The sequence below is a fragment of the Falco biarmicus genome, chromosome 1 (genome assembly GCF_023638135.1).
Source record: "Falco biarmicus isolate bFalBia1 chromosome 1, bFalBia1.pri, whole genome shotgun sequence".
NCBI lineage: Eukaryota > Metazoa > Chordata > Aves > Falconiformes > Falconidae > Falco > Falco biarmicus.
The window spans coordinates 1,782,465-1,803,788 of record NC_079288.1 but is presented as its reverse complement, the minus strand read 5'-3'; the positions used below and the strand labels follow the sequence as shown (position 1 = coordinate 1,803,788).

General features: G+C 53.9%; 2 long non-coding RNA genes across 2 annotated transcripts in view; one reads left to right on the top strand and one right to left on the bottom strand.

The window, feature by feature from the left end:
• LOC130159993 (uncharacterized) overlaps positions 1-21,324 on the bottom strand; it is a 57,064-nt gene that overhangs the window by 17,382 nt on the left and 18,358 nt on the right. The gene's annotated exons all lie outside the window — the stretch shown is intronic.
• Positions 13,916-19,598, top strand: LOC130159995 (uncharacterized). The gene is made up of 3 exons (XR_008825913.1): positions 13,916-14,402; positions 17,647-17,796; positions 18,817-19,598. It is a non-coding gene; the product is annotated as an uncharacterized LOC130159995 (long non-coding RNA).

Genomic DNA, 21,324 nt, shown 5'->3' with positions numbered 1-21,324 from the left:
AGCCAGGGGCTCCAGGTCCCCCATTTAATGACCTCTCCACACCTTTTATGTGCCACCCCACTGACATACATCAAGCATTTCGTCCCAACTGCAGGCCGTGCGCGGTGGCTACAGGCACCCGAGAAATGCCCAGCCCTGCTCCCCCCCACCCAAAAGGGTTTCTCAATATTTGCCTTTGCGATATCAAAAGGTGGCCACAGCCCGATTCCTGAGGTGCTCAGCAACTCGCTGGTGGTCCCTAAATGAGCAGCCAGATGATCTCACACCAAACATCCTCAGGTCCTTGCGGGCAGCCTTCATGCAGACCACAGAAACCTTCAAACAAGCCCTCTGAACAGCAGAGGCACAGTTCCCTCGCAGCCACCATCCTTCTCCAGCTGGATCCACCCAGGGGGACATTTCTCAAAGTAAACTCAGTGTTCTTGGGGTTTACCCAAAATACAAGCCAGGCAGGACAGACAGACGCTGGGAAGGCAGGCAAGAGGGAAAGAAGGAAAACCCACAAGCCCTGTTGCTCCATCCAAGTCACGAGTCCAGTGAGTTCCCTGTGGTTCGGTCAAGGGGAAGAGGATTTTTCCCGAATGGTACGATTCCCTGCTCACATCCCCTCCTGAGCCCAAGGAGGCGCACAAAGACAACAGTGTCCCTCCACTCCCACCTCTCCAGGAAAGGGGGGACTGACCAAACACTTCTGATACCCCACGGCAGGCAGAGTGCCCCGGGGCCAGGGGTCCCCCGGTTCAGGGAGCTGTGGCTTGGTGGACCAAGAAGTTCCTGTGTGTTTCCTCATCCTCTCTGGGACAGAGCTGCTCATGTCCACAGGGTCTAGGAGGGATGGACTTAGGAAAATGAAAGCAATTGTGTCTCCTGCAGCAACAGTGATAGTAAGCAACTGCCACTGATGTGCTGAGATGTCCTTGAATCAGGTCAGTGAGAGGGGTACCACCAGCCAGGATGAGGGAGAGAGCATGGAAACTGCCGTACAGCCCAGAAATGGCAAAAGCCCTCAACCTTTTACTGTGTCCCAGTTAATTACTGCTGGAAAAATCATCAGCAGACCCTGCAAGTCGTTCACCTCTGTTTATCCTGGCACATGGGGCACCCTGAGCCACAGCCACAGGGGCCACCGTGCCATCCTGCAGCCTCCACTCACAAGTGGCACAAGGAGCATGGAAACCCTGCAGCAACATCCATCTCCGTGCTGGGGAGAGCACGGCGAAGAGTCTGCTCTTGCCTCCAACTCCACGAGTGGAGAACACGTCTCAGGATGGAGTTTCACCCTCCACACCTTCAGGTCAGGAGAGCATGCAGACGAGAGCAGGCTGAGGCTCCCTGAGCCATCACTTAGTGGTGGTCTTTCTGAAGTAACTGAATACCTGCCCAGCAGCTGTCATACTTTAAGAGGTGGTACAACAAAAATCCTTCTCTCTTACCCATGGGTTTGTTTCCTTCCAAAACACTCAATCCAGCTTTTTTTTTTACCTTCCTCCACTATCACTGAACTCTCTAGGTTTTCACATGGGCAAAGGATAGAACTCCAGCTCTTCTCACTGCTTTACAAAGCAGCAGCCTCACTGTCCATGTCACCCAAGTGGGGAAACTGAGGCACAGGGAGGTGGTCGACTCCAGAGCATTTGCCCCAGACCCTGAAAGGCTGCCCGGGGCTGCAGTGCCATCAGCTCATCCCTCTCAACCATGCTCATCACCAGGGAAAATGCCGCCAGCGTGATGGACTTGTTTTACCCCAACTCCCACGGGCTCCAGGGAAGCTGAGGAGTTTTATGAGAGCTCTCCTAAAGCAAACAGCTTCACCTCGTCCCATGCATGCAAGCAATAACCTCGTCATTAGAAACTGCAGCGCTTCCCTGCTACTTCGTCAGAGCTCGCCCCAGAGCGATGCTGGCTCCGCACACGCCCCGGCTGCCCTCTGCGCTCCCCCTCCACCGCTGCACTTTCTGTCCAACCGGTTCTGCGCTTTATTTTTGTTTCAGGGAGGATTATCGCCCCATCGATCTCCAGCTGACAGGGGCAGAAAACCCACCTGCCACCCCCGGCAAGCGCGCGTGGCCAGAGGCGGGAGCGGGGCAGTTGTCCCAGGTCCCACATGAGATCGACTAAGGAACAAAATCACCTCTTGCAAACGGAAGGCACTTACCAGCTGCGCTTTTTTAAGGCCAAGATAACAAGAGACCAAGCTGCTTTTTCCATTTGAAGTCTCAGAAACCAATGATCCAGGAAGGAAGAGTTTCTGCACTGGACAGAGGGGACAGCTTTGCGGTCTTTAAGCATCTGGTTTGCAACACCCAGGAGCCTGTTTTGGCCAGCAGCCTCATGGCTGGAGCACAGGGGGTCTTTAAAGACTTTGCAGCTGCTGGGGAGAGCCTGGCTGTGCTCCTGGCGTCCTGTGCCACACCGCAAGTCCCCAGTCATCATCCACGGTAAATCTGCACAAGGAGCCCAAGATGCCATTGCAATTAGTCCCTACCCCAGATTACCTGGCCTGAGAGCCGGGCTGGCTTTTCTTACCTCCATTTACATGTAAAAGAGTGATGGCAGGTAACAGTTTCATCTCAGCACTTGACCCTACTGACCACGCAGCAGCCCTGGGCTGGGGTAGAGCAGGCGAGCGCCCCGTCCCTGCCCACGAAGACTCCGGGCACCCAGGTTGGGAGCCCGCGGGCAGCAGGATGGCATGGATCAGCCCACGCAGCAAGAGTCCAGGCTGCCTCACCCAGTCTGAGCCTTCTCTCCATCACTGCTGGAGCAAAGGGCCTCCCGCAGCCTGAGCTGTTCAGCATGATTCGCCACCCTTCAGGCACTGGAATACACTGTCAACACATGAAATTTAGAAGAAACTCCAGCCCACAAGGCAGAAAGACACCCAAAAGCCAAATTAACCTGGGACCCCGCACCGTCCCGTGTCCCTTGGGTGTACGAATTTCAGTCTTGCTCCATCCTGGCCTGGGGACAAAGTGGAGATGGATCTGCAGATCCAGGCACTTTCCCTCCTCACCTCAGGGAACACACATGAATTTTAAGATTTCCTGCCAAGTATCAATTGTGCAGATGTTGAATTCTTGGCAGGGACCTCGAATGTGCTCCCTGAGGTACTAAAGAAAACTCTCCCGAGCACAGGCTTTGGCCAAACAGATTTCTGAAGCCCTGTACCCAGACACTGGGCTTGCACAGATGTCCATGCAAGCAACACTGTGCACAGGAGCAACACCCAGGAGTGGAGCACAGCAAGTGCTTGCTGTCTACAGAATTTCCATCCTGTAGCACTTTGCTTTCCAAAGGTGTATGCCTGCTAATTAACTTGGTCCTGGCCCCACATGAGGAGGCATGATACAGAGCCAGAGCATCACCTCCAGGGACCCAGCTGGCTGGCTGAAATCAGTCACACACCTTGACGGTGCACATAACCTGAGCAGAAACCACCAGAAATGCATGCAGGCAAGCACGCACGTCCACGCACACTCCCTCCCCACGGCAGGGTGACCCCAGCTCCCAACGCTCCATTTAGGAACTGTAGGAAAGATAAAAGGGGCTCTGCAGTAAGGCAACCTGCTCGGCAGGTCGACTTAGTTTGCATAAGCACACCTAATTTTCCTGAATAATCAGCATGAAAACCAAGAGCAGAAGCAGCACACGAACAGGACAGCAGAGGCATGGAGAGATGGCTGGGCTGTGGAGGGGAATGAGCCCGGTGTGGTGGCTGTGAGCAGTGCCAGGTGCCCAGGCTGGGGGCTGAGCTGCTGCCCGGGGCTTAGGGCACATCCTGCAACTCGCAGCGATGCCTGTGACGCTCTCCCAGACCCAGCACGCACCAGGGATCACCACAGCCATCGGAAGGGCAGAAAACGATCCTCTCGTTATGTCAAGCTCTTGGCAAGCTCCCCCCGATGCATCCTGTTCACCGCTTCGTATCCGGCTTGGGAATTCCAGGAACATCTGCACGCCTCCCTCGCCCAACCGCACATCTGCGTGTCCGTACCTGCAGCGCAGGCCATGCTCCCATCCCGCCAGCACGGTGCTTGCCCTGCCGTGCCCTCCCGTGCCTGCAGCAGGCATCCCCTGCACCAGCCCCACCGGCCCTTCCTGCTCACCAGGGGTGCAAAAAGCAGGGAGCCTTCCCGAGCATCACGCCAACTCCCTCAGGAGCCAAAATGTTTTGTCCCCGGCCAGTCCCCTTGGGTAAATAAATAAATCAGCTAAGCCGAAATCATCGCTGCTCATAAAACATCGTGCAACATCTGGAGAGGCAGGAGAGGAGCCCCCACACAACTGGGGTCGCTTGCAGCATGTATGGCCATGCATGCAGCATCTTCCCATCGCCTGAACAGATCTTGTCCTCTCCAGGAGAATAACTAGCAAAAATATGAGCATCACCCCCAATCGCCAGCAAGGAAGGGGCAGAGATGATGTGGCTGGGGATGCAGTGCACCCCCACGTGAGCCACCCTGCCAGGCATGCAGGATGCTTGCAGCTCTTGCGCAAATCAGATCGGTGATTTTTGAAAAGGAGCCTGTAAAACACCAGTAATCCTGCCCCGAATGCTTCATGGCACAGCAGGTAGAGCAGGAGGGCTCTGGAAGCCATCCACCGGCACACCAGGAGAAACCTGGGAATTACTCTCCTCACCAGGAAGCAACAGCACCGGCCCTCCCATCCTGCCCCTCTTGCTAGGTGGGAGAAAACTCCCAGTGGCAGCACTGATGGAAAAGGGGCCTGGCTGGGGCAAAGGAGAAGGAACAGCTCTGCCCCTCCGCCCCAGCACTCGCCATCCCCTTGCCCAGAGCAGATGGACCTGGCAGAGCCATGTTTTCCTAGCGCCTGCCTGAGTTTTATGGAGGAGCAGAGCTCACCTGGCATCTGCAGGCTGAATAATAAACCCTTTTAGGAGCAGGCTGGGTGTGTGGGACGGCGGGGGAGGCAGATCCCAAACCCACACGCCTGAGTGACTTACACACAGCCCAGCAGCATCGCAGACGCCGTGCTGCAGACGTGGACGGGACTGCAGGGCAGTGACTGCCCCATGGTGGGGTTCAGCATCCCACCCTGCTCCTGTTCAAACCTCAGCACTGGACTCTCCCAGTCTTCCCTCTAAGCCAGCCCGGTCAGACCCACATAGCTCCAAATTGTGCCCAGCTGGGAGGACAGGAAGGTCTGACCCCACAGCCATAAGCCATGCTCCTTCATTTTTCCCATGGGCATCCCAACACCCCTCTTCTCCATGGAGGTTCTCCATCCTTCACATACTTAAGGAAAACTTTATCCCACCCACCCCACCAATTTGCCATTCTTCATTCCTGCTGTCCTGGCCCATGCGCGGCATTAAACCTCTCCAACTCCTTTGTCCTTCCTTGGTTGATGCCCCTTCCCCAGCTTGAACCGCCGCACCGCAGGGATTCCCCCAGAGCTCCCACTCCCAGCACACACACACATCGCTCTGTCTCCACTGTCAGCAGGAACAGCCCAAACTGCAGAGGCTCCACTCCCCCCCTCGACCCCCACCCCGCAAGGGTTTGTACTCCAAGGCCACATCCACTTTGTCGACACTGAACAGTACATCCCTCCATCCCCAGAATTAAGAGGGCAATGAGAAGCTCGGGGGGGGGGGGGGATCGGGAGTCTGCTCAGGGGTACATTAAGAAGGAAAATGTCCACTTGAGATGTTGCAGGCTGCAAAAGTAGCCTCATCTCTTCTGAAAGCCAAAACATGAATTTACTGTCCCCTCCACAGAGCAAAGCAGCCGTAAGACCTGCCCCTTCCCCACGGCTCACTGCCGCCAGCATAGCACGCTGGGGCTGGTAGCAGCTCACTACAGACCTGGCAAGCAAAGGATGCGCTTTGGCACTGAGACCCAGGACCTGGAGCTGGTGTGAACAGGGCTAAAAACTGCTGGTGTGAAAATATATATTAAAAAAAAAAAAAGTACCCAAATTCTGGGGGGTGGCGGGGCGAAGCTGTGAGCCAGAATATCGGTGATGGGGTGTGAGCAGCTGCCTGCAAAGCGAACACCTGCAGGTACGTATGGACTCACCCTCCCTGTGCCTGGACAGATGCCCCTCTGCAGACACACTTTCATACCTTTAAGGCACGCGCCTGCCCAAAAAAATCTGACGCCACATTTTCTATTCTCTTTACACAGCAGCTGAGCATGGTTTCATGCGAGCAGCAGTTACCCTGTGTTTATTTTAGCACTGTAGAAAGGTTCAGTTTTAAAAGGAAGGACTGTTTTTGGTGGCTCCAATTTGAAATTTTGTTTAACAGAGAAGGAGCAAGGGGGGAAATAAGGCAAGAAGGGGAAGAAAAAAGTTTGGGTGATATTTAAGAAGTCCCATAAACTTTGCTGAGTCCTGTAGAACATCCCTTGCAGCCCCACACTCCCACTGGAGCAGCTGAGGCTGCCAAGGGAGTGAACAGACCCCGTTATTATTAGGTACAGCCAGACCCTGCAAACACTTCTGCTCACAAGTTCTCCTCCAAATTGCAAGGGCTGGAGCAGTCGCATCCCTGCTGCCCGTACATGCATGGATAGGTACAGGTGTCCTCTGCCCCACCATTCAGGAGAGGAGTGGGCTGAAGGGAGATGGGTTCATCGGCATCAAATACACAAAAAACTGCTACAAAGAGGAAGGAGAAAACCTGGCAGAGGCAGGACACAGCGGCACCAGCCTGGGCTGCAGCAGCAATGGGGTGGACTGCCAGGACGGTGCCTACAGCCTCCTTGGAGAAGCTGGATGAACCCACCAGGGCTGACACAAGTAAAGCAGCTGGACCAGAGCTGGGCAAATACTAAATGCCACTGAGCTCCTTCCCAACCCTGTTTTTATAGTTTCACATGTCTCTGCTTCCATCATCCATCAGCAGGGATGAACCCCACTGTGCAGAAGAGCATCAGGGCTGCCCACAGGCTCTCCACCCTCATCCCATCAACACAGACCAGTACCAGGGACAGGCACAGAAAGCTGGGTTTGGTTCCCAAGAAAGAAAGGAGGGTTTGGCACGTGGCACACCTGCTACGAGGAACAAGGCTTCTCATTTCAGAGCTCATTTGGCTGCTGCAGGTAAATTAAGGGGAACAGGGAGATAAGAGGGAGGGCAAAGGGATGCGCAGCCCTGTGCCCCTGCTCCACCCCGGCCACCAGTGCGGCTCAAGGGCAGGCGATGCACGCTCCCGCACTTCAGGAATGAGATGGAGAAAGACAAAAGGGACGCTTTGTGGAGAGGCTAAATTAATTCAGTTTCATGCAAAAGGAAATTTGTTCCCTCTGCCAGAAAGAAAACAAAATGGAGCAAGCAGCGCAAAGGAGCGGCTCGGCACGGCATGGCTGCCTGCAGCACCCCGACGGCAAAGCGGCTCCTTCTGCCGAGGCAGCCGGCGCTGACCCTGTGCACCACGCCAAAGGCACCCGTGTCCCCCCCAGACAGCCGAGCAGGGTGCAGCACCTCCAATTAGGATGCCAGGGGACAGGGAATGAAAGGCAAGAGAAACTCCGCTTAATTGAGAAACGGCAGCCAGGCCATGCTTGCCCAAGATTATACAGAGGAATGCAAGTCTCCTTTACAGCGGGTTCATTCGCTTGAAACAGAAATGAATAGAGCAGACTCCAGGCGGGAGAGGAAAAGAAAAATAAAGATTCATATGACCTGGATTTAGGGTTGAGATGAGATCTGGTGACTGCCTGAGGACCGGAGAGCGGTTGCATGCTCCTGCCCCATTGCAGCCCCATCTGGTGTCTTCCTCCAAAAGCCTCAAGCCTGGCCACAAAACCTGCTGGGTCAGGAGCACCGAGCTCCTCACAGGCCCCCAGGCACGCAGAAGAAAGCCATCTCGTTTTCTCCCTAGTCCGTAAATCCAGACAGTCACCAGCTGGAAGGAGCCAGCTCCAGCTGCAAAGCAACACACTCCTGTGCCTATCCTGCTGCAAAGGGAAGGCAAAAAGCACCGGCATCCCCCTCTCCCAGGCAGTTTTACCAGGTCCCCATCCCAGTCAGAAAGCCGAGAGCCCTCAACCACCCTGCAGCCCCACGTGCCGCCCCGACAGCCCAGGAGGCACTTGCTTAACCCTGCATCCATCTAATCTCTACTGGATTATGCCCATGGGGGAAAATTCATCCTCAGCATGGACAGGGATCACAGCATCTTTGGAAGAGATCGCTACTTAATGCTGGCCAACAGCCACCTTGCACCCACGAGCCGGATCCCCAGAAAAAGGCTCCTAACTCCTCCTTCAGCACTTGAGCTCCCAAGGAAATCAGCGCAAAGAGCCCAAATCCTTCTGTGGATCTTGGCTGAAGGGACTATTATCCTGGCCCAGGCTCGGCAGGCACAAGAAGGCCATGTTCTGTGCTCTGGCAGGGAGGGCAGCCCCCAGTCTCCCCAGCAGTGACCCTGCACTGCTGCATTCCAGTAGGATTCAGGATCTGGAGCAAATCATGCCATGTATTTGCATTTCCAAATATGATCTTTGGTCCTCGATATCCCTACCCTGAGCCAGGCAGGGCCAGCAAAGCTGCCTGCAGAGACACACTCAGGGGCTGGGGCAATGCCTTGGAGGAGGGAGGGCAAGCACAGCATGGGACTGCATTTTCCTACTCTTTACCTGCCCCTCTATTCTATTAAATACTGTTTTGTTTTGTATCAGGAGGTTTGCAAAGCTTCCCCTTCCCACAAACCTCCTCATCACCAGCAAGGCTCCAATGCCAAGGAGAACATCCATTATTGTCCACAACCCTTCTGCCCTCCTTCAGACTTCAAACCCACCAGATTTCTCCTTCAGAAAAAAAAACCAATCATCAGAAAGAGAGGGACCAGCACACAAGGGCATGCAAAGAAACAGCAGCACCAAAATCTTGCAAAACTGCATTTCAGAGAAACTGATGGGGAAAGCTCTTGGGGTGCCGGGTTTGGAAATGCAATACACAACGATCCTGCATGACAGAAAAACCCACGAGCATTTGGCACTTGCACAGACTGGCTGCAAAACCAGACTTTTTTCCTTTTGTTTTGCAAGTCTTATCTTCCTTGGAGGAAAAAGAAAGCGCAGTCACAACATCCCATCGCCACCAGTACTATGTACACAGACGTCACGGCTCAGGAGGCAGCCAGGCTCCCCCCCTCACGGATCCTGCTCACCTGTTTCAGTGGTGCTTGTGGGGATGGAGAGCAAGCTCACACTCCAGAGCAATTATCTGCATGGCTTCCAGCTCCCACTGACGATACAGCAGCATTTAAGGCTCTCACTGGAGAACACTGAGCTTGTTCTACGCTTGTAGGTCTAACAGCAACATTTCAAAACTGTCAGCAATTTTGGCTGTGAAAAGTGCTCTCTCCTGTCTCCCATCCTTAGCTCTGAGAAAAATTGCAGAATCATCCTAAAAATTGGTTACCTGATGGCATCTCAGGGCATCGCGTGCCTGCAGCAGCAGGAAGCCAAGCCCCACGGAGAAGCCTCCCCTACCCTTGGCCACACCACACTCAAGCACATCTTGTTTTAATGCCATCCACGCTGGGATAAAGGCGCTTTGTGTAACGCTCATCTCTCACCACATTCCCATATGGAATTTGATCAAATTGGACTTAGCAGAACTTTGAAATCCCCCCTTCTCCTCTGCTCCTGGCACAACCGCGGATGTCAGCTGTGACGCTGAGGGGAGGCTAGCACCGCGGCAGCCCCCGCACCGCCAGCAGCGAGCGGTGCTCCTCCGTGGAAGGTTAAGCCCAGCTTAATCTCTTGGTGAGGGGCAAGGCAATGCCACAGGAAACAAACAGGACCTCAGATCAGGGTGGGCACGCTTGGGGCCACGGTGGCCTCATAGCCCCCATCCCACAGGGCTGGTGTGCACCGGGCTCCCCCCGACCCCCGCACCCCCATGCAGACACCCCCCCTCGCCCAGCACAACTGGGGATTAGCACACAGCCCCACACCGAGAGGCATCTTCCCATCAAGGACCTCAAGAGATCCACCTCACTGCCCCTTCCCAAAGCTCCTCCTATTCCTCCTCCACAGGGACTGGAAAATGGTTTGCAGGGACCTTGAGGTGCTCACAATAGAAGCGCTGGCTTAAAGATTCACCGGATCCAACTTAAAGAAATAGAAGGTTAAACAAGCAAAGAGAAAGCAATTGTGAGTCTATCCAAGAGCAACATCATTTGGCAACTTTGTTTGGAAAAATTAATAATTCTACAAAATTTCAAGAGAAGGGAAGTGGATGGAGAGAGGGAAAGAAAAGGCAGTCTGGAAACCCAGAAACTCCCTTCAACTTTCTATCCACAATCAAAAGCAAGGCTGGGAAATAAAGAGAAACACAACATGTTGTTGATGACTTTTCCATTAAATACGCACATTTAAACCCCCTCTTTGTATTCCAGTCTTTGCTTGCAGCCTCAGCAGGCCCCACTTCTTTTTTTCCTCCCTTCCCTCCTTTTTAATAATAATAAAAAAAGTTATATGACTTTAATTAAATGTACTTATTAAAAGGGTGAAATATTTGGAGAGGCTGTTTTTACGCTGGAGGCACATTTTCCAGCATGCTGCAGAGTGTCTGCATCCGCCCGCCCCAGGCAATTTTTAATGCACAAATAAATCCCCACCTGAAGTGCTGACAGGTTATTATGCAGTGTGGCAGCCAACTAAAGTAAACACAGGGGCAAAATTTTAACCTCTTGCAGTCGCAGAGGCTCTCCCCCACCGAGTCGGGCTCAGGTGTAAATGACCAGCAGCAAAAGCGTCTTCCTCCAGTCCGCCCAGTGAGCCCTTAACAGGGACAAGGCAGGTCGGTGTGTGAGCACCAACCCGACCAGCCAGCACAGGCTAACAACCTCGAGGCATTTTCAGCTGATGTACCAACTGATAGTAATCAGTAAATAAATATAATAGATAAATATAAATAGAGTAATAGGAAAGGGCTGCCTGTCCCAGGTGGCACGCAATGCTTGGGAGGTGGCAAGTGATGGAAAAAAATGGGATGAGCAGCGGAGATGAATGTTTCCCACTGAATCCCGCTGGGGTGTTCCTGTGTCAGCATCCAGAATAAAGAAACTCAGCTCACCCAGGCTCTCCCGATACCGAGAAAATATTAAACAAACCAGAGCTCAGTGCATGGCCAGAGCATTGCTGACCCCCAGTGATGCCGGGCAAGCTGCAGGGATTTGGGGACAGCAAATCGTGCTAAACTTTTCTTTCTGCTCAGCACCATATCACGCCTGGCTGTGCCATGAAGAAGTTCCAGTTCCAGAAGATGGGCAGCTCCCATGGGTGCTTCCCACCCAGCCCTGTGCTTGCTGCAGTGGGGCTGGAGCTTGGGGATGCCAGGCTGTGGGTAGACCTGACCTCCTGTATGGTGGAGACAACATCTTCAAGTTAACCACGTCTGATTTGCATCTGTGTTTCAAAAGCCAAGCCTGGGGTTTGCATATACCTTCATCAGCGGTGAAACAAAGATGAAGCAGATAATTGACAAACCACAATCAAAAAACCTACAAACACAGGGAGGGAAGTAACCAAACCTACAAGTTGCTGCTTTTTTTTCAGGAAACCAGGGGGACACGTGGCAGCTCCCCCATTACTGTGCTGGAAAGCATCCCCTGTCAGCCTGGGAAACAGAGGAGTTTCACCAGGACTCCCACACTTGGAAACAGCAGCTTTTAATTCCGTGCAGCCATGTCCAGGCACCAACTCCCAAACCTCCTACCGCAATTAACAGCGACTAATAACTCCGTGCGCTCAGGCCCTGCAAAAGCCAAACTGTACGGGTGTCTTTGGAGCTCAGCTGCCAAAAACAGCAACTCCCAAAGCCAGTGGCCACCTCTTCCAGTTTGCAGTTGATAAATTAAACTGTTCTTTCCTGCGGCTGGAAAGATGCTGCAGCAATCTCTCTTTTCAAGGAGACTGAAGACCCTGGTACAAAGAGCAGCACCCCAATCTCTTGCACAATGTCATACGAGGAATACTCAGCCAAAGTAAGCTATTTACACAGAAGAGCCGGAGCTGGAGGAGGCAGGTCAGCCACCTGCACGGCTGCCTTTCACCATGGCCATGCACAGCCTGAGAGCACCAACTCGTCCTCCTCAGAGGGGACAAGAGACCTCGGGCCCTTCCAGCCCTGCGCGGGTCACTCGGACAGCACGTGGCGGAGACAGACTTGAACAGAAACATCCCTCTTGTCTTAAAAAATTAAGGCCTCCACTTTGCTTCCACATCTGACAAGACGCCGCATGCTTTGCTAATCCTTGGAGGAGATTAACTTTTTATTTAGAATTCCTTCCTCTGAATGTGGCAATTATGAAGGGTGGTTGGTTTTTTTCTTTTTTTCTTCAAGCTCTTGGCAAGGAGAACACTTTCTCCAAGTTGGCTGAAAACGGTTAGTTCAAAGTGAATCTCAAGTCTGGTTTTCCCTCTCTGATCAAACCCATGGGCGCCTCTTGCAGAAAGGGATGCCTCGCATCCCATAACCCCAGTCTGTCATTGTGCACATGGAAATCCAAAGCTACGGCACATTTTTGGAAGAAGAAGGGAGAAGCTGTCCCAATCCTGGCAGAAAACTTGGTACACAAATCTAATGCTATGGAACAGGCATGCTGCCGGCAGATCCTCATCAAAGGCATTTTAATTGCTGCTCCTCCACTGGGCTCAGAAACCAGCAAAGTGCTGTATTTCACTCTGAAATAGCTGCAGCTCACTGGTGGAGGAAGCCAGGCCCGGAGCATCCACGGGGACGTGAAAGTTATCATCTGCTCCAGGGAATCCCAAAAAAACAAGGCATTCAGTTACCTCTGCCAACATCAGAAGGGGCTCGCCCTGCTGAGCCGGTGCCTGGGGACAGCCGTCCCCGCTGCCACCCCCTGCCCACAGGCTTGGATGCTGGCTGGCCAGTGCCCACGGATGCTAATTCCTGACCCTTGGACCTGACCCACTTGGAAGCTGATGCTGGAGTTATGTGACCGTGAGCTTCACCTGGAAGGAAGCAGCAGCAAGCTCCTTACCCCTGGGGATGCAGGGATGAGCGTGCTTTTTATGGCCCATATATATCTATACGTATCTAATCTCACTTCTCACTGGTGGTTTTCAGGGCTTCACATCACAGCTGAAGGGCTGCCAGTGCCAAATGAGAGGCCCCAGCGCAACACCACTAACGCAGACTCACAGTCATTACATGGCTTGAGCCATGGTCAACCAGCCCGAGGACAAGCCTGGCTGCCCAGCATTGATGTTAAGGAGACCTCTGGGCGCAGGGAGAGTTTGGACCCACCTGATTGCTCCAGGTTCAGCCAGCACATCATTTTCACAAAACAAAAATTCAACACAAGCTAAGACATATATATAGCGTATAAATTTGAAAATACGATGACACAGTATTTCTGCATGTGAGCACCGAGCCCGCTCCCACACAGACACCAGACCCTGCGCCCGCAGCTGTGCTCCAGGGCAGCTGTTTCCACTCAACAGACAGAAAGCAGCTCCAGCAGTGGTGAAGCAGTTTACATGAAACTCGAGGAAGGATGCCCCGAATAGAGCAAAAGCAACCCTTACCGTACACTAAGAAAAATAAGAAAAAAAACCCACCACACATATCAAGTGCCTGTAGCTGTCAGAAAGCATTTCTGCAGCTTTGGCAACTAATTTAGCACGGCCTCGCTGAGGTATATTAAGCTGTCAGTCTGGATGATACGAATTTAATCACTAGGAGCAGATCAAAGCTCTGCAGCACTATTGGTGGTGGGCTGGACACACAGGGATAAAGCAGAGGATGGATGTGCACGGAGCACGAGGAGCAGGAAAAGCCCATATGACATGCAACAGCCGCAGCGCGCTCCCGGGACATCACCTGCCCACGGGGATTGTCTCTGCGGGGTGTCAAGTCTCTACTGTGCAACGTGCCAAGGGGAGCTAGAGCTGAACATCCCTGCCTGCGACCCGAAGCCATCAGCTGGGCTTAGAGCTGGCCCTAAGGACTGAAATGCCAGCAGAGGGAGGACAAGCCACCACCGCTCCCAAAGGTGAAGGCTCGGGACAGCAGCGACCTCCTCTGCATCCCTGCTCTGCCGTCACAGCACCAGCCGCACCAGCCTGACCGAGCCAGCGCCGCGAGGACACCCCGATCCAGACCAGCCCCTGCATCCTCCGCCAGCACCGATGCTCCGCGCCGCAGCAGGAGAGGTGCGCGCTGCTGGCCCGGCTGCTGCTCCCGCCCTCGGCCCCTGCACACCGTGAACAGGGACATCACCCACAGCCACCGTTCCGGCTCCTGCTCACGCAGGGTACAACCCACAGCAGGGGTGTTCAGGTGCTGCCCCATTACCCCCCCCCTCCCAGGTGAACATTCCTCTGCCAGGGAGCGCGGAAAGCCCAGGCTCCAGGAGCATGCCCTGCAAACCGGCAGCATTCATCGCCATGTAAGCATCCATCGAGGGGGGGGTGGGGGGGGTGTCTTCCTAGAGGGCAGCTGTAGCATTCCCACCGGACCTCCTATTACTAGGACCTGCCCCAATTTAAATCCCCGAGGGTCACACCAAGGCCCTGCACCCCATTCCCAGGGGCTCGCAGGGTGCTGGGTGGGGACAGCATGGCTCCCGAGGGGGGTGTGCTGCAGCTCTGCAATGCACTGATGCTCACAGACCCTGCCCGCTGCATCGCACTGCCACAGCCTTGGCATGCAGGACACGCGGGACGTGCCTCGCTGCATCCCCACCTCCACCCTCCCATTACACCTAGCAAAACCCACCAGCTGCACAAAGGCTTTTCTCCCCGCCCTGGCACCCCAGAAACATGCCCCAGTGAGCAGTCCTCAGCCCCAGCTGATCCCCGTCTCCATCCCACCTATGTGCAGGAGTGGCAGCTCTGCCTCTTGCTATACAGCCCACCAAGCTGTCACAGAGCCAGCTCCTTTCCCCTGTCACTGCGATGCCAACGACGTTCCTTTGTGCCACTCTCCCTCATCGCCAGCAGAGGAGGGGGAACGGTGGCCAGGGAGCCAAAGGGAAAATTCACAATTCCATCACAGCTGGAAGAAAAGTCTCCCCTTGCTGCAGGGATTTAATCTACATTTCCCTGGGACGGATTAGCCTTTGACTACTCCATTAATTTTTTACTGAGGTTCGCTGGGCAATTTTTACTGGAGTTTGTTCAGCAGGAGGGAGCGGGCTGGCTGGGCCATCCAGATGCTGCGCGTTGCCTACCCAGCCGGGAAATTGTAACTGCGCCAACAGACCCGGGAAACAAAGCATCTCCCACAGGAATCTGCCCGCATCTGGGGCCCTGGCAAAGCCCACACCTCGCTTTTGGGCAGGAGTTGAACCGCAGTCTGCAGTACGAGGGGTCCACCGATGCTCGGCTGTTGCACGCACCCACGAGCAATGCCGCATGTTGACACAGTGCCACAGCCACTTCAATTAACCCCGCAAAAGGAGGCAACACTGGTGGGATAACCACCTCCTGATGATGCTTCACCTTCCAGGTGCACAGGCACCTAGTCCTGCGAGACAGGCAGAGGCTGCCCAGCAACGCTGAGCAGGGCAGCACGGCCAGGGAGCAGCTGCAGCCTCTGCGCTGCCACGGTCCGGAGGAAAAGGTGCCTGTGACACGAGACAAGAGGTCGGAGATATCTCCAGTCCCAGCAACAAGCAGAGAACAACGGTAGCTCCATTGCACAGCACGCATTTCTTGGTACTGCTGGAAGCAATGCTTTGCAATGCCTTTTTTTTTTTTTAATTTGCAGAAGTTCAGCCCAGACTTCAGCAGTTCCAGTGGTCCCCAGGGACCCCAGCGTGCTTCCCAATTAACCAGCACAGCCGCCCCAGCTCTCCCCCCGTGCCCCTCACCGATTACAGGACGCCATGCGAGCCCGTTACATAAACCTAATTAGCAGGGCTCCACTTTCAGCATGGCAAATGGCTACGCTAATCCGGGATTTGTTCTCCTAGAAACTAATTTAATCATACAGTGCCAGCCAGCCTGCTCACGTGGCCGAGAGCAAACCCAAAATCCCCAGTAACGAGCCGTTACAGGTGAGCCAGCCTCGCACGCTGCCTTCCTGTACCGCGGCAGAGCAGCACGCACTTGGGGATATTAATCCTCTAAAACAGCCCCGGACAGAATCTACCACTTAAAAAAAAAAAAAAAAATCTTGAGAGATGTGGGGAGAAAGGCCCGGCCATAATTAGACTGGAGCGACCTGACAGCCTCCCTCAGCACTGCCCATGCCAGCAAGCAAGCACCCGGGCTCCGGCGGCTCCCGCTTGGGATGGTGAAGAGGTCACGGCCACCGCCGATGTCCGGTTGTCACCTCATCCCAAAGCACGTGGCACCTCTGCTCCATGTTCGTCCAGCATGCAAGCTGGTGCATTAAAGCAACCAAAGCGGTCACCTGCTGAGACGCAGCCACACTGCCTGCCAGGGGGTGGGAACGCAGAGGGCAGAGCCCAGGCACCCCCCAGCAATGGGGGTACCGTGATGCCCAGCCGCTGCAGCAACAGCAGCCTGAGCAAGGCTGGGGTTTTGCTTCTTTAGCACGATGACACCACTCAGCCATAGAAGCAACATCCAAAAGCCCTTCCAAACATACTTGTGGTATATGAAAAGGAAGTTAATGTGCTGCCAACTTCAGTAAAAGCAGCTCTTTTTTAAATTAAGCTTAATTAGGTATCTCCAGGATAACCCAACATCAGGCTTCCCCAGGCACTAGAGCATATCACCAGTGTAAGGTAATTGTACCACTCCTCAAGCTCAGTGGTGAAAATCACAAGATGGGGTTTTTTTTAAAAAAAAAAAAAAAAGGAAAAAAGAATCCTAACACTTGAACATACAGAAAATTTTGTTTACATCCTTTTCATTTGCTTTCTGGCTTTTGAGACTTCAGGGTTGTGTTTTCAGACTTAACTTTACAAAGCAAAGAGCTACAAAGTTACTTAATAAAAAAGAAAAATGAGACTAATGAGACTACAGTGTACTGACTCAACACCAAAATCTCTGATTTTAAGAAAAAAAACCCAATTATCTCCAAACCTTTAATAAGCATGAAATTCCAGAAATTGCCACGGCTGCAGTGCTCGCTGCTTGGCTTGGAGCAGCACAGGGTGCACAGAGCGTATGGGGCAGGACACCCCCGAGCAGCAACACCTGCCCAGCAGCACTCCCAAAGCCTCTGCAAAAACCAGAAAGAGAACGAAGCACCGCACAAAGCCAACACCAAAGTATTTTTAGTATGAAGTTTCCCGAGCACCAGGGGCTGCAGTACCTGTGCTGGCTCCCATCGCCCCAAGTGTGCTGGCACCAAGACTTCATCCTAAGTGACAGGGCTTTCTGGGATGCTGAGCTGGGACCAGGCTGGCCACCCCCCACCGTCCCCAAGCACAGCGATGCCAGCAGCCCCCAGAGCAGCGCTGGGGACCAGGCTCGGGGCCTGGCTGCATCTCATATCCCCAGGGCACAACCTGGCTGGCTGCCTGGGAAGACTTCTGCTCTCTCTTGGTGGTCAAACAAAAGCCTGTCGCTCCCCGTGCTCTCATTCCTCCCCACCACCGAGGGACTTCTGAGCCACAGAGCTGAGCTGGGGTCTTTGGCAGCCCGGTCACGGAGCAGCTTCCAGGGTGCTGGCCCAACACCCACTGTGTTTAATTTCCTCCTCTCATTTCTCTGTAGTGTCTATTGAGCCTCGCCGCCGAAGGAGAGCCTTTGAGCCAGCTCAAGAGGTAGCACAAGCTTCAGGAAGGGAAGACAAAAGGGAGGCCGTGCAGTCAGCAACTTCATTTCAAGTGTAGGGGCAAGGGGAGATGCCGGAGCCCTTCACAGGTACCAAATGGCTCAGGGGGGGTGGGGAAAACAGGGGAATGGCTGGTGGAGCTCCTGCCCACAGCGGTGGGATGCTGGGGGAGCCGCTGGCCCTCTCCCAGGTGGCTCCTGGATTTCAGATACTCAGGAATATAGAATCATTTTGGTTGGAAAAGACCTCTAAGACCATCAAGTCCAACTGTTACTCCAGCGCTGCCAAGCCCACCACTAAGCCACATCCCTAAGCACCGCATCTATGCATTTTTTAAACACTTGCAGGGATGGTGATTCCACCACCTCTCCGGGCAGCTGGTTCCAATGCTTGAACTGAGCTGGGTTTTCGTCCCCCAGCACCCATGGAGCTGTCTTTCCCGCTTCCTCAGGGCACTAATCCTGCCAGGAACAGAGCTGTGAGAGCAAAGCCCCACTATCCAGGCTCCAAAACACAATACATGTAATCACAAGCTTAGCATCTTCTGGAAGGATGAGGGCTGGTAACTTCCAAATCCCTTGCAGCTGCAGTAGGGCTAGAGGAGCATGGGGTCCATGCTTCGCTCAATCTGCTGCAAGGCTCCTTTCGAAACCAGAGTGAAAACCTGCTGTCAGAGGCAGCAAAGAAAGCCCCATAAGCACAGCTGTGGCATCACAGCCCAGGCCTTGGTAACATGGCATAGAAACAGGCTTTAATTGAAAAAAAAAAATTAAGAAGATGGGAAGAGATGGGTGGTCTCGCTAGCAGTGGAGGAAAACGAGGCCACACAGCGCTGCCTTCAGCCTGCAGCACCAGCGCTGCTGGAGAAACCTCCCCCAGCAAACCCAGCATCCAGATCCGTCCCAAGTGCCGGACCAGGTCAGGCACCAGCCAAGAGCCAGGTCTGCGCTGGAAGGTCCCAGCACAGCCAGGGCTCTGGGGCCAGCCCAGCTCCTCGCTCGGAGCCCAGCCCCAGCGAGCGGAGCGGGGCCAGGCTGGGGGGCCCGGCTACGTGATGGGTTTCACAGGGCACCAGCTCAGTATTTTACTATTTACACTCTTTTCTCTAGCCAAGTGTAAACGTTTTTTTCCCCTCGACTGCGGAAAGGTGAAGCAAGGACATCTGCAGCCAAGCGGCATCCAGACTTAGAGAGCTCTGGCAACAGCATTCAGTTCTGCAGCACTTTTAATTTATAACTGTGCTCACGGTAACCTTGGAGAAATTCAGAAATTTGACTCCTAATCCCTAAAATTAAAGACTATCCAGAAATCATAATTTGGGAGTTTTCTTCCTTCTGAGCTTTCCACTAGAGGACTTTGTTTCTGGCTTAAGAAAGTTGGCTTTCACAGACAGCCTTAAGTATTAAATCCATCACTGACATATGGCTCATCATTCCAGAGGATCCCAAAGCCCTCTGCAAGGGAAACTCCACCTCCCGGGCAGACTGTGTGGACTGAGTTCAGAGCTCCTGGGATGTAAAACCTGACTTGCCTGTTCGCTTAGAAGTAGTAGCAGGTCTATAAACCTCTTTATGCTGTCCAAGCACGAAGCTTTCCAGCACCGAGATGCTTGAAACTGAGCCACAGGCACCTGAACCAGTGCTGCGAGGCAGCCACCTCTGGGCGGGGGGAAGGGGCGATGCGTGGGCAGCACAGCCGTGCCACCACACCTCTGCCTTCCCCAAAGGTGAGTTATCACCCCACAGCACAGCAAACAATAAACCAGAGCCCGTGTTTTGTGTGGCTGGCAGGTGACAGGTATAGACATCACTGCTGGTCTCCCTGGGCGTGCTCCAGATGGGAGCTTGCTTTCACCCCCAGGCCCCGTGTTTAGCTTAAAGCCTGGCAAAGACTTGAGCACAACAGTTAAAAAAAAAAAAAAAAAAAAAAGAAACCACACAAAACAAAACAAAAAACCAAAAACAAAACAGGACAGGCTTTCAGGCTGACAGGGTCCTTGGAAATTTTTTTCCTCACTAGCACCCATCCATTCGGCAGAGAAAGGCAAGCTGGGCTCTTCTGGCACACATGCCACATGCCCTGCCCCATCCCAAGGATTAAGGATGGCTCTGGCAAGGGTGTGCTGGGCTGTGAGAGCCCCATCACCATCTCACGAAGGAAGGACCTGGCCCATGCCTCCAGCGCACGCTCCCCGCAGGGCACTGGGCAGGCAGGGAGAGCCCAGCCCATACACTGGCCGTGAGACCATTTCACGTGGGTGGAGAAACCACCAACCTTCACCGCGCGGCAGAGGTACGGCTGGAAGGGACTAGCCTCGGCAAGGGAACAGACACAGCACCTGCCAGCTGACCTGCTCCAACCCGGGCACACAGCTCTAGGACGTGCAGCAAAGCCCAGGACCCTTTGACTTTGCCCATGATGAACGTTTGGTCTCTGCTTCCTCCATCCAGAGCCAACTGTCATCTCCACTCACAGCCCCGTGCGGACAGGGGGACAGTGGGGACACCAGCACTTGGCCAGCTCTCCTGTCCTAGACTTGGGTGAGCATCTACCAACAGCCTCAAGCTTCAGCAAAAAAATTAAAAAAAAAATATTCAAACAGCAACTTAGAACAAGCAAGGAAAAAAAATACCTAAGAAGTGGGAATATTAAAAAATGTAAGAAGTGGAACCTCCTTTCATGGGTAGACCTTTCCTTTGACCAGAGTTTCTGAAGACACAGCAACACTGGTATTTAACTAATCAGAGCAGAGTAGAAACGCATCCAAAGGGCAGAGGCTGCTCCAGACACGTCCCTTCCCAGCACTGGCTGCAGGTGCTGCTGTGCCCCGTGGGAAGAGCTCTGCCACTGCAGCCACATGTCACACGCAAGCGTCACCCCATGGCCTGGTGACTTGCCCTGTCTGGGCACGAGCTGCCCATGTCCTTGGTCTACAGCAAGCAAACATTCGGTTATCTCCCCTTGGCAAACAACCGGGCCATTAAGTGACGGGACTCAGACAATATTTAATTACCCTGATCGTGGGAAGGGGGCAGCAAGGGGGAGGCAGAAACTGCAGGGGAAATTCCACAACCAGAGATTAAATGGAGCTGCAAAACAGCGCTGACAGGTTAACAGACAGGTAATATCCCAGCAGTGTTTGCTTAACCAGGCGAGCTCCCCAGCATCCCGGAGGAAGGGTGCATGCTGTACCCCAAACGCCAGAAGGAGAGCACCAAAACCAGCACAGGAGAGCTGGACATTTCTCCTCCACCAGGCAGGGAGCTGCTGCACAGGGCCGGGACTCATCTCCTGGGAGGTGGGAGCTGACCCGGGGGGGAAACAGGGTCCATTGCTACATCAACATGACGGATACAGAAACCTTCAGCGCTGGATCCTGCCTCAGTGGGGTCAACCCAGAAGACCTTCCCTTGGACCTGCCCTCTGAGGTGGTCGTTGACACCCTAAAACCTCTCCCAGCAACGTCTCCATCCCCAGCTCCTGGGGAAGAGCAGAGCATGGGGAGGGCACAGCACGAAGCACAAGCGCTGCGGAGCCTCCCTGCTCTTCGCGTGCTCTATGGGGCTCCCCACCAGCCCTCGCTGGGTCCCCCGAGCAGTTGGGAAATCCTGGCACAG